This window comes from Spodoptera frugiperda, chromosome 23 (genome assembly GCF_023101765.2).
Source record: "Spodoptera frugiperda isolate SF20-4 chromosome 23, AGI-APGP_CSIRO_Sfru_2.0, whole genome shotgun sequence".
Lineage (NCBI taxonomy): Eukaryota > Metazoa > Arthropoda > Insecta > Lepidoptera > Noctuidae > Spodoptera > Spodoptera frugiperda.
The window spans coordinates 13,636,579-13,655,884 of NC_064234.1; the positions used below are offsets into that span (position 1 = coordinate 13,636,579).

The 19,306-nt window shown below is 37.0% G+C and overlaps 1 protein-coding gene and 1 non-coding gene across 2 annotated transcripts in view; both read right to left on the minus strand.

Moving 5' to 3' along the window:
- The window catches only part of LOC118267056 (23 kDa integral membrane protein-like), a 36,036-nt gene that overhangs the window by 8,760 nt on the left and 7,970 nt on the right, over nt 1–19,306 (minus strand). The gene's annotated exons all lie outside the window — the stretch shown is intronic.
- Nucleotides 3,539–3,611, minus strand: Trnaa-agc (transfer RNA alanine (anticodon AGC)). The gene has a single exon. It is a non-coding gene; the product is annotated as a tRNA-Ala (tRNA).

The window sequence follows — 19,306 nt, forward strand, 5'->3', positions numbered from 1 at the left end:
TTCTCTCGCCTTGGACGAGGCGAGAAGAAGTGTCAGAGTCTTACTGATTAAAAACCAAACCGTTTCTACTCCTGCTTTTCGAGCCGGACTCCGGAGACCCGGTAAACTTGCTAGGTAGCTAAGCGGGTGAAACTGCGCGGAAGGAACTAGTTCTTTATAAAAGACAGAGATAGAAAGATATTTAAGTACAACTTAAAATTGAGTAGCGTTTCATATTCTGACGTAAGTGCAATATAACCTCAACCTTCACACACTTGAGTAAAACCTACTCACGCTGTACCCGAGCCCCACACGATCATTCAACATTAAAAATCAATTACGTCAATTGATTTTAATAAAATAATAGTAATCTTTAACTGCATTATTGCATCGATGGCCTTGGATAACGATACGATAGGAATTCTAATAGATTTGTATGGAACTATACTTATATGTATGTAGTAGTATGTGTTATACAGACTTGTATACCTACGTACTTACCTACCTATATGTATATGTAATCTTTTTAAACGTATTGGCAATAGGGTAGATGTAAATTTTATTTTAATGCCCGTCTTGTTGATTATTTTACACGTATTTTATTTTTTCTTACGGAAACAACAAATACTTTCGAAGACATATAGATTTAAAATATCCCGTGACCTCACTTCTAGTTACATTTTAGACGCAGAATTGAAATATTTGCTCCTTAACGTTGACTCGTTTTATCTAAGTATATGACAAATTAAAAAAATACATGTCTAATATTTTTCCATTAATTAACTTACAAGAATAAATTGGTTTTTAATTTTCGTACCCCGGCCCCGTCGTCATCCCTATTCATGGTTTCTTAATCAAAACTTTCCATTATTAAAAATAAAATAAAAAAACAAAACGAAATGTATTTGGCAGGCTTTGCGATAAATAATTGGCACTTCCAGAGGAGTGTATTTAGATGTTTGAGTTGCGATCATTAAGCCTACCGATGGGATTTAGTTTAATGTTAATTGTTTATGTATTTCAAAAGGAAAATGATATCATATTTTCCTTGGCATTCAATTTAATCGGTATTATTATTTTTGTTTTTATTTATATAGGTAACTGCATTATAATCGACATTAAAATATTACATAAAACAATGACCTCACTCCCAGACACACTCTTGGCAGAGTTTAATATTTATAATTAAAATTTTGGTACCTATTTAATTTAATTAGTATTTTATCTTGCATGCACTGCACACGGAAAAACAAACTGATTTATTAGGTATTAATTAAATCGTTAGTTTTAATGTTACACATGACCTTTGCATTTATTAAAGGACGCATTTTTTTATTTTTGAGTCATGGATAACTGACTGTTAACTCTACGGAAAGTTTGACAAAGCGACACCATGATAAACTGGTTAAAAGATACGAACTTAAGCTTCTATTGCCGTCCCCCCCCACCCCGTTAAATGGGAAAGGTCCCATATATCAGAAAAATAAAATTGCGTTCTCTAATTACGTGCAATACTCGGTCCTTCAAACCTTCCTTTTTCGACGGACAACATAAATTGTTCAACATCAAGTTTACAAAGCTCCCATACGCAAGACTGCATTATTTTAAATCTGGTTTTTTCTCAAACACTTAGCATTAGGCTCACATTGCTTTCGTTATGTGAAAGAGCATTTGTAACAATATAACGCGAATAATTAAACAAGTTTCAGTTGGCTAAATAAAGTGAATTACTTATTGAAAGATTGAATTACTCTTTTAGAGGGTGAAAAATCATCCAATGACTTTTCCCACCTTAGGTGAGGCGAGAGGGAGTATCAGACTCTTACTGACTAAAAACCACCCCGTTCCTACTCCTGCTTTTCGAGCCGGAGCCCCGGTAACCCGCTAGGTAATCCGCAACAGATTGAATTACTTAATGAAAGATTTTTATCTACGCTTAACGTCTTAATTTACATCTATCTTGCAAGTTTGACGGCTACATCCGTACACTAGGAAACACATAACAAGTGCTTAATCTAATTAATATTTTCTAATTGCTGACAGAGGAACTGAATGTATGTTCATTGCTATGTCCGGGTAATAAATTACATGATAAAAGTGTTGTTCCGCTACTGACCCGTCCGTCGTCAAGCCCATTGAAGATAATTAGGTAATTAATATCTTTATCTCATGATTCACGTGTCATACCGTCTTTCTTTTGTACTTCGACAACTTTAACTTTATAATAATGCTATTCACTTTGGCAATTATTTTTTATTAGCCACTGCCGCACGGTTTTAAGCGTTCTGGTCGGCTCATATTGGTCGTAGCATGATGTTTTATAACCTATAGCCTTCCTCGATAAATGATCTATCCAACAGAAAGCTATTTCTTAAATCGATCTAGTACTTTCAGAGATTAGAGCGTTTTAACAAACAAACTCTTCAGCTTTATGTATTAAGTGTAGATTATGTATTCTTGAAGCCAAGTAAAATATTTTTCAATTGAAGTATTGAAATGTTTACTTATGTAGTTCCACATCAATATCAACCAGAAGACCTCCACTACCGAAATATACTATCCTACCCCTAACAAAGGCTATTGCTTGACCTCAGAAATCTAGACAGAATTTTTTAACAGATTTCTAGACTAAAAACCTCTCAATTCATATTGGAGTATTCTATCACCTATTAATCTAGGAATAGAGTACAGAATTGCCTGTTCACCTGTGCAAAGGTTTCAGGAAGTATTGCGTAGAGTACCGAGCAGCGATGTCGGGTACATTGCATATAATGACATATCATTTAGATGACATCCTCCAGTGGTAACACCACGGCAATTTTCGAATTAAGGTGGCGTGTTTCAATGTCATAAAGCCCCCGGTTGGCATTCATGCCGAGTGATATAATACTCTGTGGTAAAATAAATCGTTTGAAAAATAAACGCATTGAATTGCAAAGCGCGCCAAATTTTGACGTTTGAAAATTCAAGATGGCTGGTTTGGGTCATGGTTGTGATAAAAAAAAGGAAATTGGCTTTGGTTGAACTGTTTTTAAAGAAGAAAAATATTTAATAAGAGTAATAAATGCAATATAATATATAATATCAAACTATTGAAGGTTCCTAACTTCTGTTAAGTGTTAAGTAATGGTTATTGAAATATTAATTCGATGATGCACTTGTTCTAATTATTTTGTTTATATTCGTAAAATTAAATGAGGTGTTCTGTTTACGTAAACTGTCATAATTATGTAGTGTGAAAACCAACAAACAATTCTGCGCTTATCATATAATTTGACCGTGAACGAAATCACTAAATTAAACCAAATGCGACAACAGCGATAGTTTTTAAATATCTACTATAATATATTACGTTTCCATGTGCGACTAATTTATAAATAGTGTTGGTTACATAATTATCAGTATCGATTTTTTATCGACAGCCAGTACACTAAACGACTGAAGTTAAATATAATATTAATTAATTTATTAGATTACTATTCTAAATAACAAATTATGTTCAAAAATCCAAAATTAATAATTACATTTTCATGTTACAGTTTTATAAAAAAGTTAGAATTGGAGGCGCCGGGTATCGATCCCGGTACCTCTCGCATGCTAAGCGAGCGCTCTACCATCTGAGCTACGCCCCCCATGAAATCTAAGGCGAAATTTATATACCTACTCATGAATGAGTATTTAGTTATCATTATCATCAACTAGATAGTAACATTACAATAACGATTTAATTAATAGGTACATTTTATAGATTTGCATTGCAGAGTAAATATAGTCTTTGTACTTTAGGTACATAATGTAACAAATAACGTGTAGCACACTGTGCAGTATAATATTGCACACATACAGTCATTGAAGGGTTAAATGTGAATGTGAGTATGAGTAGGACTATACTAAAAGACCAAGGATCTAGGCTAGATCTTTGAATCAGAGTACATATATCCGTAGTCCGGGTATAAACTCGTAATTAACTTCTACAACCCTACAAATAAATAATTTTCCTTTTCTTTCCCGACTGACTATACCATTGACTTGGACTACCCCAAACTAAGCCATAACTACTTAAATATTTTTCCAAAAAACAAAAATCAAATGACAACACAAAGGTACAAAACATCAGAATCACGTAGTACAAGCGCGCGAGTCGCGACCACGCCCGCCATGCTGACGTCACCGACCGCGCTGCGCGGGCGCACAAATTCAGAACAAGGTTACCCGGACAGTTGGCGCTCCTTGCCACACGATAACTGCTCTAATCCTCATTTACACTTTGTCGCGTTAACTGAATTTTGTGTTTAGTAATCTTTTTAGCGTTGGACCTGAAGAAAAAGATAGAAGTATCGGAATAAGAACTGCATAGGTTCTTCCAAGTATCAAGTAATAGATGCCATTCTTAACAAGAACCGCATAGATAGGTAGTACTTACTTTAAGTACTAACTAATTGGTTGGAGAATATATGAACTTGAAAGATATGTTCGTTGTGTAGGTTACCCTCTTATCTATTTAGAAATATTGTTACTTAGATGATAGATATTTTATGAAAGACTATCTAGGATCCTGCAAGGGCTTGGCAAAAGTTTCCATAAGTTTCGCTCCTATAATATTATGTAAAAGTGTAAAACCTACTAACCTAGGTACAATATACTAAACTTTAACGTGTCAAAATCGAGATTCCTGTGATAATTTTGTTTTCTATCTCAAAGGCTTGAAGGCATTAATAAGAATTTAAAGGCATTAATAAGAAGGCATTAAAAAGCACAGAATAATAAGCACAGCATTAGTATGGTTCTTTCAGCTATAGTTTGTGAGTACCGAACAGCCGACTTAATGAAATAGTTGCTCAGTCTAAATACTTAAATCGTGAATAGTCTCGTGATCGTGAACTATCAATTTTTTTATGAGAACCAGTCACTGATTCTGTATTTTAAATACCTAATAATATTGCCAATACAATACTACTCATACTACGAAACTAGATTTAGCTTTAGGAATATTTTTTTAAATCTTAAAAATACATTTGAATCAATAATTTATACGTGCAGGTGAACGACATCAAATTATTTTTATAAATACAACTTTTTACAGCATTGGATCTATAATTATGACTTGAATTTGAATAGTGGATTATTAAAATGTAATATATCAATGGATAAAACATGCTGATCTATAAAAAAATCTATAAGTAGATGGTCCAAAGATTGTCCTGATGGAGAATCCTCGCCTGAAGAGGATAATTGGGACTATCAATCTTAACACAGCCTAAAAAACACACAATGTCTGGGGTGCGTACAAGAAGATATAAAATATAGCTATAGGTAGCATCATTCATCCGAAGATGGTCTACTAAGAGGACCCGGTGCCTCCTTTAAGTGCAAATGGTGGCCACCGGGGAGGTTTTAGTAAGGTAAAAATTCCATAATCCCTATTCCCCAAAAAGCTAGGCGTCTTAGTTACAAAGGTTTCATGCATCATTAGATCAAGCAGAACCAGTAAAACGAATCAAAAAACTTTATAAAAGGTCAATCTTCAAAAAGGAAGACACGATAAGGAAAATCATTGAACAAAACAAATAAATATACAAACTAAGATTTATGTACAATGTCAGTAAATAAAATAAACAATACATAACAGAAAGAAACATCTATTCTCCTCAAAAAATACAATATTTTGGCAGAACATTCAAATTCTTTGTTACTAACGCGCCGAATTTAAATATACCCGCAATATAATAGACATTTAAATATTACATAATACAATGACCTCACTCCTGCGCATCTTATAATGCTGCCTCGCGTTTAGGAGTTGCCAGTGGCAATAAAAACGTAGAATTTAAAGAGGTTAAATGATAATGTTCTCAGACCAAAATGATATGTTATTCATAAAATATTTTTCACATTCTTGGTACAGGGTGATCCGGATATAGGTTATTACATATTTCGCTTTGCATATATTCTAGCATTTAAAAAAACGCTGGGTAAACGAATTAAAAGAAAAAATATTATATGGAGAATTTACTATACCATAGAACTGATTTCAGAATTGGGATTGACATTGGCTTTAAACAAATTATAGCAAATGTTTCGAGTTTTAATTTCGGTGTCGGTAAATTAAGTATTATTGGGCTTTTTCGGTTTATATTTAAAACGAGTGACGATATTATGGAATAAGTAAAAGTATTTGAAAAATCTATAGACCTTTGCTACTCGTAGAATGGAGAAGTTTCATATTCTACTTATCCACACAATTTTGTACTGTATTTTTCTCAATATTATAGCAACACCGTTCACATTGTCTTGGATGCCGACGATTACTGAATTAACTTTCAAGGTAAAGTTATCATTCTATGGAAACGAAAAGGAAAAATATGCTTTATCTTATATAGATATTAGGTACAATATTTAATGTTTTCTTTGTAGATAGATACATACCTATATGTTACTCTGTGTATGTCTAGCTGTAAACCTACTAAATCTTTAATAAGTATGTCTAGGTACTAGGTAGGCCTTTGTTTGTTTCATGTAAATATATAATCCCATCAAAAACATCCTGTAAAAAACCCAAGTCTCGCAGCTCAGTCTTTCTACCGTCAAAAGTTGTGAGATCCATGTAATACCAAGTCGGTTAATCTATTTAGTGTCTACTTGAAGGACCTTCTGTCTTAAGTTATTACATAAGTTATTATCATGCCAATATTAAAAATATTTAACGTTTTAAACAAATAGATCGACTTGGACATCGCTTGATTTGATTATTAGTATGTATCACACTACACAGCACGACGGGCCAGCGACCAACAGGAACGAGAGTTTCAATCGCGTGAGGCGCGAGAGACTAAAGAATCTAATATAATATTGTAATATTCATTTTGTTTTCATGCGATGCCCAAGTCGATCTATTTGTTTAAAACGTTAAATATTTTTAATATTGGCATGATAATAACTTATGTAATAACTTAAGACAGAAGGTCCTTCAAGTAGACACTAAATAGATTAACCGACTTGGTATTACATGGATCTCACAACTTTTGACGGTAGAAAGACTGAGCTGCGAGACTTGGGTTTTTTACAGGATGTTTTTGATGGGATCTCACTTCTTTTTGTAGTGCCTTTCTTTTTGATACCATCTACTTCTAACGAATTTTGTTAAAGGTCTTATGATATTTTCTTATTTTTATATGTAGTCTTCCTCTTTTTCTTTTCCGGTACTACTTCTTGAGCTTCAGCCACAGAACTGCATAAATAACTTTGTAATCCCATATATTTATATGGGATTACAAAGTTATTGATGCAGTTGGTGTATTTGGAAAACTGGACCGAAATTACAAAATATTTAAGTTTTCCCATGATTAAGACACTAAACTCTATATGTATTCCAAATATGAAGCTTCTAAGTCTGCTAGAAGTGCCTTGGACTTTTGATGATCGGTGAGTCAGTGAGTGACAAAATTTAGAAACTTTAACAAGTTGTCATTCTTAAAGTACTGGTTCAAATTGACTGAAATTTTAAATATTCCGTGTTTATACAATGCCGGATTAGTTACTGAAGATTCAGGTTTCTTGCTTTATCCACAACCGAATTATAGGGGGTCGAAAAAGGCCCGAATTGCTTCGAGAAAAGGATGGTACGGCCGTGCCGCTTTTTTTTTGCTCGACGGGGCACTGCCGTGCCCCCAGATAATGATTTATTAAGTAATTTTATAAACCTGTCACGTTTAGGAACTGTGATCATGTAGGACTATAGAATTTTGATAAGTAACGGGATTATAATGGCATTTTTTTGTTTTGGAGTTAGATTATTCTCTTAGAGGATTAAATACTAACGAATTATCTCAATCTCGCACGGTTATACATAATACAATATAGGATGAGACGCACTGCAAGACTTAAACAGGGTGTAAACAGAACGCTCCCGAACGACGTAAACAGGAGACGAGGCCTATTTAAAAAAAAATTCGATATTTATTTTATTTATAATAATAGTACTAATCAACTGCTTCAGGTACAAAAACGATAACACGAAAACAAAAACTATTAAAATTATAAAAAACAAAAGATTTTTGTAGCGTTTTTCGGGAGCGTTCCGTTTACACAACGTATTACCTACTATTAATTAAGCTTCTCTCGAGTATCAAACATAACAAATGAAACTTGAAGCGGCTACTCGAGTGAACCAACCAGCTATCGAAGTACGTACTCATTAAAATTAATTAGTTAACAATATAAGTACCTAAGTACCACTGAAACAATAATATCTACTGAAGTATGTTTTGAAAACTTAACACCAAGTAACAATCCTCTTTTGTGACGAAATGTCAACGAAAATAATTTTCAAACACAGTCAAAACTATAAACATTGAAACAGTGGATGCTTTTCATTTTTATTTTAATAACGAACGCCACTTGGCCTCAAGGATCGAAGGAATATTTTTTCACAGCCCGCCATCTTGGCCATAAAGAAATAGGTTCTTTATAAACGTTTTTAGGTCAAGCATCATAAATAAATTCATAAATTATTTTAGCGTTCGGTAGGTAGATGGTACATTCTTTATTGAGTTTAGGGATGTGCATTAGTCGATAGAAGCTCCGTTTTTTTGCTTAGTAAATTAATAAATTGTAATATTTTGTGATGTGCCATAAAACCTTTGACTCCTCTGGTGTTGCGGGTGTCAATAGGCGTCGCTGGTCGTTTACCATAAGGTGACCCGTCTACTCGTTTGACCGTATTCCATAAAAAAAAACTAAAGGATAAACATTAAAACTACTAATGCTCCTATTTGCTGTTCGTAGAAAAGAATTAGTGATCATATTAAACACTAACATTAATGACAATAAGGTTAGTCAGCACAATGACGTTAAATTGACGAGGATTTCGACTACATTATTAAATGGTGACGCATCATTACAACACAGTCATATTCCCTGACGTCAAATAACTTACACACCACATCACCAAATATTGAATTTCGTGTGTAAAAACACTAATGGTATTGGTGGGAAGTTAATAAACTTTAGTCATTGCGTGTACTTAATTAAATTTCTTTAAGTTAATGATACCAATACACGATTGGTCTTCCAAGCTTTAAATAGTGTCCCGATCCGGAGCTGCGGACAACGTAATGGGTTACCGGGGCTCCGGCTCAAAGCAGGAGTAGGAACGGGGTGGTTTTTAGTCAGTAAGAGTCTGACACTCCCTCCCGCCTCGCCCAGGGCGGGAGAAGTAACTGGATGATTTTCGCCCTCAAAAAAAAAGTTTAAATAGTATTCGAAAGCAGACTACAAGATTTCAATATGGCAAAAAAAGGTAACGGAATGTGTAAAAATTGCGACAAATTGTATTCCCTACATCAAATAAAAACAATAGTCCTAACCTACATAGCTATTTTAAACAACATAACAGCAACTAGGTATCGATAATTTCCTAAATAACGACACGCCCAACCCTTGTTTATCGTCCCCACCATACAGCTATTGTTTACACCGCGATAAGGCACTCTATTCCTTGTAATCTGTATAGCTTGTACCTTTAACACTTGACTTTTATGACACCTTTATGGTGTTACAATAAGGGTAATTTTCAAACGCTCTCTTTTTACAAAACTGTCCTTTTTTAACTGGAGTGTATCTTATAGTAGTTTACACCTTAACGGTATTGTTATAGGGGTGATTGTCGAACTTATCATAAACTTCCTACATTTTGACTGTAGTGCCCTTTTCTTGAATATTATAATCTTGAGAAATATTGGATTTAAGGGCCCACTTCTAATGAAAGCATCTGCTTGAAAGCTATCAAGACTAGCCACTTCATTTCAAGAGGCTCCAAGAGGTCTACATTTTTATTTTTTTACCTTTTGCCCTAGTAATATGTTTTTGTTACGATAGTGATTCATTTCAAAGTCAATTCAAACCTGTTCCCACAGTTTTACCATGTAAATAAAAGTCAAGATTCCATCTATCTTTGTCCCAAAATTCGCCTCAAAGCAGCGAAGCAAATTAGTTGCATGCAACTAAGTAAAGTCATTTCTTAAAGAGAATTTAATCGCAAAATGGCACATAGGTAAGTAGTTAAATCTGAATTTTATAGTAGAACATTTCGTTCCAATAATTTTAACGACTGCGATAAAGAAATAGTACACTTACTAGTACCTAACCGTCTAGACGTAAAACTCTAATCAGCATAAAACGTGGGGCAGATTCTCAAAAGCTAGCACATCGAACTACTTACATTACATAAGTTTTTAAACTGACATGGTCACTAACACTAGAATTGGAACTTAAAACGGGATATTTACCATGTTTTTCAATTTTAATGAGTTGATGATGATCACGGATAAACGGAAAAGTTTATCCGTAATCATGGCGCTTGCAACAGTGCCGAAATATAGGAAACTCATTAAAATTTAAAAACATGGTAAATATCCCGTTTTAAGTTAAAATTCTAGTACTTACACTACAGGTATTATCATTGCTCACTGCGTAAATTAAGTGAAAAAATGTCGTGGTGGCCCGGAGGTTTAAGACACGCTCTTCTACAAGAGGCCGTGGGTTTGAGACCTACCAATGGTCAGCATTGGCTGATGATACGAAATGAAGTGGTCACAATCACTTTCATTTAATATTATTACGTACTTAACGATGTCCATTTCTCAATGGGTATTTTTAACTGATGTTGATGAAACATTATTTTGCCATCACCATGGACAATTTAATTAATTGGTCCAATGGTCCATGGTTATTTCACATCAAGTCTATTCTTTATTTTTCAAGGAGAGGTTTGATTGCACAATTGGTGCGGTGGCTGGGCAACGGGCTGCCACGCACGGAGCAACTCTGTGATCCAGAAATTGTTGTTTCTAATCTGGATGTTATATATATGTGAGTATGTTTGTAAATGCACCCACAACACTGGAGAAAATACTGGTGTGGGGAAAGCTTATTTAAAAAACTAATAAGGTGGTATTTTACCAACAGCATGTAAGTTTTGAGAAACACTGAATTTAATTCCAGACTTTAAACTACATCTAAATTAAACTTTTGAAAAATAAAGCAGTTTATAAATAGAGGATTCAAAGTACATTTCGAATACGAACAGAAGAGAGAGAATCTACTCACTATCCCAAAACTAATTTGTTTTTTGGACAGCAATTATTGCTATTGGCTGAATCCTTAGAAATACATTTTCAATCTCCAAAATGTCCTCTGGGAGGGTTAGAGTTCGTTGTACTCCGTACAAGTTTACTACGCAAATGCAGTAAGTTCACATAAACTAAATAGGTACTTTAGTTCGATGCCCTTTTCAATATCGATTCAGACATCAGACGGACTTGATCTGTGGGCATAACTTCATCTGAAACAAAGGAGGTTTAGGTACCTCCCCGAAATAAGTTATAATGGAAAGGGATAGACTAGACTGCATCCTAAAATAGGTGTTTGTCTGAACACCTGATAGGTACAGACAATACAGTCTGAATGTCTACTATTTGATAGATTAATCTGTGTCCAAACTCTCTGTACTCTTAGTATGAGTTTGCTTTGTGTTTAAAGTAATTGAAACGAGATCGCTTTCGGCGTTCTGATTGGCTTTTTTAAGGAGGAAAAATCATCCAGTGTCTTCTCTAGCCTTTGGCGAGGCGAGAAGGAGTGACTCTTACTGACTAAAAACCACTATGTTCCTACTCCTGCCCTTCGAGCCGGAGCCGCGGTAAATCTGCTAGGTAGTCCGCAGCTCCGGATTAGGTCTCAGATTGGCCGGATCGAATAAACCAACCAATCAAAGCGTCGAACGCGCTCTCGTTTCGATTACTTTAAACGTAAATCAAACTCATACTAAGGGTACTGAACTTAAATGAAAATTGAGAGCAAAATACTCGTAGAATGAATGACAATGACACCTTATTCCATTGTTATATTGGACTTCAAAGTCTGCGAAGTAAATTGATTTCTGCATTGAATCTGATTGTAAATCTGGCAGCAATAAGTAGGAGATTAGATAGATCTGGATATTTATGGAACTGACAGAAATTAAGATTGAATCAAATACATCAGTTTACTACAGAGCAGAAACAACGTGTAAGAATGCAGATCAACTAAAACTAATAGTGGGCAGACGTGTGCCGAATACAGCAACAAAATTACGAAGATAAACCAAATAAATAAAATAAACAGGTGCTCAAAGATCCTACATGCGAATTATCACGTCGTTACATCACACTGCAAACAATCACTTTCACTATTACAAATGTTAGTATTGCAGCCTACTAAAAATTAAGGTAGAATAACGACCATTTTACAAGACCTCCCTCGCCTCTCTTCTATGTAGGGCCAAAGGGCGATAACGGGGGAACTTGATGGCGCCGCAGAGGTCTTGCTCTGGTCATGCGTAGGCGACGCGAATGGTGCAGCTTTCTATGATTACGCAAGATTCCGTCGTGGTACCATTTGTTGGGACCGGTTTGTCAACTTTTTTAACGGTCTCTGATTTGTAAGCGAGCACAATGGTATGGAATAGCCGGGAATGCTCATGTGGTTATCGGGTGAAACAGACTACATAATAGATGGAATTTATAGAACAAATAAACCTTTTTCGGAGATTAAATTTCCGAGTTGATACTTAAACAAAATAATGTGAGAATAAATAAATTGTTAGTTGTCTTATAATTAATACCTACTATTCATTTAGCACTTTAATGGTCCTAACATTAGAACTTAAGACGGGATATTTACCATGTTTATGTATGTCTATGAGTTTCCGATATTTCGGCACTGTTGCAAGCGCCATGATCACGGATGATCAGTTCATCAAATAAACATGGTAAATATCCCGTCTTAAGTTCTAATGTTAGTGGTAGTGACCATGTCAGTTTAAAAACTTGAATGGTCTTTTATGATATAATGAGTATTCACAATGAAAAATTTCCATAGTTTTATAAATAAAGTAAAGGCTTTGTCTATTTGAATGAACACATCTAAACTTACTAATATTATAAAGCTGAAAGGTTTGTTCGTTTGTTTGAACGCGATAATCTCCGAAACTACTGGTCCAATTTAAATAATTATTTTTGTGTTGAATAGTAAATTTATTAAGAAGGGCTATACGCTATAAAACATCACGCTGTGACCAGCCAAGCTGAGCGGGTGAAACCGCGCGGAAGTAGCTAGTTATAATATATAAAGATGCTTTATTTAGCAACAAGATGGCTACAGCTACAAGAGCGTACAAATTTTAATAGAGGCGTGAACTTGTTCGACCTTTGGCTATGACCTCGACATTCATACTTGAACAGGCTCAAACTATTAGTACCTAAGTTAAGTACTTATTTATTGTATTGTAAACCTGTATTCAATGTTTGTAAGTGTCATTATTGTAAATGAGGTAATTGGTTAAATAGATACTGAGCCGTAAACTTGTATTCAGCTATTTAGATAAATAGGTACGTTTTGTAATATAAGATTTTAATAGTAAACTATGATTTATTTCAATAATTTCAATTCAATACAAAACATCTACCTCAGTGAGTAATTTTAATTCGTACAATTAATGATCAAATACTCAAACCTCACTCAATTTAAGACGCTTTCAGAAATAGTTCTGTCACCACAAATTCTTTATTAAAGACAGAGATAGAACGATATTTAAGTACACTTACTTAAAATCGAATAGCGTTCCAGTATTCGGGCATAAGACACAAAATACACGCCTAAAAGAAACACCCAACACTTCGAATTTTAAAATTAAATTGGCCATGAACAATCTTTTTTTTTTCTCCACAAAATTGACAGAGGAAACAAACATTATGCCTACGTAATTTCCTATTTGCAACCGACATTTGCCCTTGATTTATAAAAACACATTAAACACTTAATTTAAATTGCTTTGGGAGAACGTAAAATGCTTAAGAGTGAAGAAGAAGTATAACAAATTGTGTCTAGAGTATTTTCCTCGCAATGAGTACAGGCATTATGATTTCATCTGTTATTTCGGGCCATTATTAGTTTCGATTGATGCAAGAGACGGAATTAAACTGACTATAAACCATATGATGTCATTTTGTACCTAATGTGAATACAACTATACAGGCTACAATGCATGAGTTTTTATAAAGCAATAATTGCCAGCTTAATTACATGTTTATTATATGTATACTAGCTACTCTCGCGCGGTTTCACCCGCTCTACTCGGCTCCTAAAGGTCGTAGTAGTGATGTTTTATAGCCTAGAGCCTTCCTCGATAAATGCTCTATACAATACAAAAAAAAATTTCAAATCGATCCAGTAGTTCCAGAGATGAGCTACAGCATGCAGATGATGATAGAGCGCGTTCCAACAAACAAACAAACAAACTCTTCAGCTTTATATATTAGTATATAGATTTCTATGGAATTAGGTATGTACGCACAAGGAATTTCCATGGTGCATAAAACTTTGGATATTTTAGTTTTCCATATTTATGAATTCATACGGAAATAAATTTGTTTTTATTTAAATGAGGAAACCCAAACCTGGAATAAAATATTTGTCCTATCGTAAATGTAACAAAATCTCTAATGAGCAGGTTTTAAATTATTTTGTGTAATTCCCAATGGTGTAGGTAATTCCAATGACATTTTGACCCAGTCGTTTGATAACCTAAATAATCAGAAGACTTACTAGTAATTATGTAGTCATTCATTGCTATGCATTAGTCAGATCAAGTAATTACTGGAAAAACTATGCTAGGATTTTCCATAGTCAATAGTGGGTAAATAAAACGTCTTTAAGTACCTATTACAGATGAAGAAATAAGTCAGTAAGTATTATTTTTATGTCTATCAAAATAATAAAATATTTATTTATAAGCGAGTTTAAATAGAGAAGTAGAATATTAAATCTCCACAGCTACTTTTTAAATTAAATAGTTTCCTAGGTCAAAAAAATATTTTGACTTTTCGATACAATGTAATATACATGACGGAGTAGGGGTGTCGTCGCGGTAATAATCGGTAGTAATGAGAACTACAATGTTTGTCCATGTTTATTACAATATTGTATTCGCAATGATAACAGTCAATAACGTAATGTAAGCTTTTACAAAAGTTGTTAATACTACACTAGTTTACAATTAGGATTGTCTTAAGAGATGAGCGTGATCGCGCAACCGTGTCCCATGAAGGAATGTGTGTCTGACCCTTCCTCGTATCGGCTGGGTCCTATAGCGTCCCTAAAAAAACCACACTCTTTGCAGGGTCGCAGCCCTTAACTGTTTTTTGTCTTACGTACTTAACATGTGTCGATCACACTATCTTTACAATTTGGTGAGAACTTAAAACTAAACCAATTGATTTTGAAGTGATTCATGGAAAAGGGGCTGGCAGCGGTCATCTTAAGTTTTCACAAACTGTTCTCCGACACGGCCATCCTGACGTTATCACGCGTCCTCGCGTGGTGTTCAATCTGAAAGTGGAAACGTTCACCACAGTAGACTTTTGTCTCGGTCATACCTGACTGAAACAGCAAGACTTTGAATTCAAACTTGACATTATTATTTTGTTAAGCAGAAACTGCTCTAATTTTAATTTTATTTTATTCTCAACAATTTTACTGTAAGAAATAACAAAAGATAATGAGACCTGGTTTGAGAACCTCAATTGTGTCGCACCACATGACCAGTGGGCCGACCGTATGTTGATATCACTTAACCAGCTGTAACTACATTGTCAAATGCGCATCGCGCACTCTTCGGCTAAACCGGAGCTACGACTACATACTGACACATGCATTACAGCCAGTCACAACTTAACCATCGAGTAACTACATTGTTGGATGCGCATCGCGCACTCTTCGGCTACACCGGAGCTACGACTACAAACCAACACATGCATTACCGATTTTGTTCACTTAACCATCGAGTAACTACATTGTTGGATGCGCATCGCGCACTCTTCGGCTACACCGGAGCTACGACTACAAACCAACACATGCATTACCGATTTTGTTCACTTAACCATCGAGTAACTACATTGTTGGATGCGCATCGCGCACTCTTCGGCTACACCGGAGCTACGACTACAAACCAACACATGCATTACCGATTTTGTTCACTTAACCATCGAGTAACTACATTGTTGGATGCGCATCGCGCACTCTTCGGCTACACCGGAGCTACGACTACAAACCAACACATGCATTACCGATTTTGTTCACTTAACCATCGAGTAACTACATTGTTGGATGCGCATCGCGCACTCTTCGGCTACACCGGAGCTACGACTACAAACCAACACATGCATTACCGATTTTGTTCACTTAACCATCGAGTAACTACATTGTTGGATGCGCATCGCGCACTCTTCGGCTACACCGGAGCTACGACTACAAACCAACACATGCATTACCGATTTTGTTCACTTAACCATCGAGTAACTACATTGTTGGATGCGCATCGCGCACTCTTCGGCTACACCGGAGCTACGACTACAAACCAACACATGCATTACCGATTTTGTTCACTTAACCATCGAGTAACTACATTGTTGGATGCGCATCGCGCACTCTTCGGCTAAACCGGAGCTACGACTACAAACCAACACATGCATTACCGATTTTTTTTCACTTAACCATCGAGTAACTACATTGTTGGATGCGCATCGCGCACTCTTCGGCTAAACCGGAGCTACGACTACAAACCAACACATGCATTACCGATTTTTTTTCACTTAACCATCGAGTAACTACATTGTTGGATGCGCATCGCGCACTCTTCGGCTACACCGGAGCTACGACTACAAACCAACACATGCATTACCGATTTTGTTCACTTAACCATCGAGTAACTACATTGTTGGATGCGCATCGCGCACTCTTCGGCTACACCGGAGCTACGACTACAAACCAACACATGCATTACCAATTTTGTTCACTTAACCATCGAGTAACTACATTGTTGGATGCGCATCGCGCACTCTTCGGCTACACCGGAGCTACGACTACAAACCAACACATGCATTACCGATTTTGTTCACTTAACCATCGAGTAACTACATTGTTGGATGCGCATCGCGCACTCTTCGGCTAAACCGGAGCTACGACTACAAACCAACACATGCATTACCGATTTTGTTCACTTAACCATCGAGTAACTACATTGTTGGATGCGCATCGCGCACTCTTCGGCTACACCGGAGCTACGACTACAAACCAACACATGCATTACCGATTTTGTTCACTTAACCATCGAGTAACTACATTGTTGGATGCGCATCGCGCACTCTTCGGCTACACCGGAGCTACGACTACAAACCAACACATGCATTACCGATTTTGTTCACTTAACCATCGAGTAACTACATTGTTGGATGCGCATCGCGCACTCTTCGGCTACACCGGAGCTACGACTACAAACCAACACATGCATTACCAATTTTGTTCACTTAACCATCGAGTAACTACATTGTTGGATGCGCATCGCGCACTCTTCGGCTACACCGGAGCTACGACTACAAACCAACACATGCATTACCGATTTTGTTCACTTAACCATCGAGTAACTACATTGTTGGATGCGCATCGCGCACTCTTCGGCTACACCGGAGCTACGACTACAAACCAACACATGCATTTTGAAGTTATAAAACCAGTCTCGATAAAAAAATAATAATAAACTAGATTGATCTAGTAAGTAAATCGTCAGTTCCTAACACATTTCAGTAATTGCATTTGCTTTCAACATCTTGCTATTCATGTTCAGATTTTATTCAATCACAATATTTTGGAAAACTTATTATTCAATTTCATGTTCCTTAGACGAATCATCCAAATGTTCAATCGTATTTTTTTTTTCTTATTTTCCCAAGTGATTTGTTAGACTGAGCGACTCGGCAGTTATAAAAAACCACACTTCGAGTTACACAGTAGTTTATTTTTATTAACTATACAAACTACACTTTAACTTTTAAGATTTTACAATAAGTACCTCAAATGGACTACACTCACAATTTCGCGGTTCCCCTAGTGAACCCTAGTGACTCGGTTAGGCGCAAGGATTTCAGCTGAAAACCAACAAGTTGGGACGGATCCGAAGATCACAATTATATCAGCACCCTGAGCCTAAATTCTAACAAACTGCACTTGATTTAAGAAAAGTATGAGATCATTTATAGTCAATTACTGCTGATATAAAATTAGGAGATTGAGGTAAATGAATGCAGTTTTCATCTACAAAGCAATCTCGTATTGCAACTCAGCGATATAGTAAATAAGAGATGTAACAGATCGTTAGCGTATTTGTACGACCGGTTGATATTTCCTGCTTCGGCCTGTTCGTTAAAATCTATTGCAACAAGGGTAGAGACGATACAACGTTTACTGACAATGATTTGTTAAAAGACAGCTTGTCAAACGAAATTAAGATGTTGATACCCTGAGCATGAGATATAATGTCGTAACCCATCAGAATACCACGTCGTAAGTATTTGTCAGAAAGAACATGAAATAGAATTTTAAGAGCAATATCGTCAATTTCAACCAAAGCTGATATTTGTACAGTAGGTACTATAAACTTTTGTCACCAATGCCTTGCATTTTGACTATATTATTTACTCTTGGGGCATGAATCTTTGACGATATTGACTCCTTCATAAGGGAAAACTCGGCTCCAGAGTCGTAACAAAATGAAAAGAACGCACCAAAGTGTTGTAGACCTCCAGCGAGAACTGCGACGGTACTGACGTCCACACGTTCTCGTTCACCACCTTTGCTAGCAGGCGCCCACCGGGGCCGCAGCAGCTCGCATACATGCGGGGCCGCAGCAGCTCGCACACAGCCGGGGCCGCAGCAGCTCGCACACAGCCGGGGCCGCAGCAGCTCGCACACAGCCGGGACCGCAGCAGCTCGCACACAGCCGGGGCCGCAGCAGCTCGCACACAGCCGGGACCGCAGTAGCTCGCACACAGCCGGGGCCGCAGTAGCTCGCACACAGCCGGGGCCGCAGCAGCTCGCATACAGCCGGGGCCGCAGCAGCTCGCACACAGCCGGGGCCGCAGCAGCTCGCACACAGCCGGGACCGCAGCAGCTCGCACACAGCCGGGGCCGCAGCAGCTCGCACACCGCCGGGGCCGCAGCAGCTCGCACACAGCCGGGGCCGCAGTAGCTCGCACACAGCCGGGGCCGCAGCAGCTCGCACACAGCCGGGGCCGCAGCAGCTCGCACACAGCCGGGGCCGCAGCAGCTCGCACACAGCCGGGGCCGCAGCAGCTCGCACACAGCCGGGGCCGCAGCAGCTCGCACACAGCCGGGGCCGCAGCAGCTCGCACACAGCCGGGGCCGCAGCAGCTCGCACACAGCCGTTCGGCGACGCGCC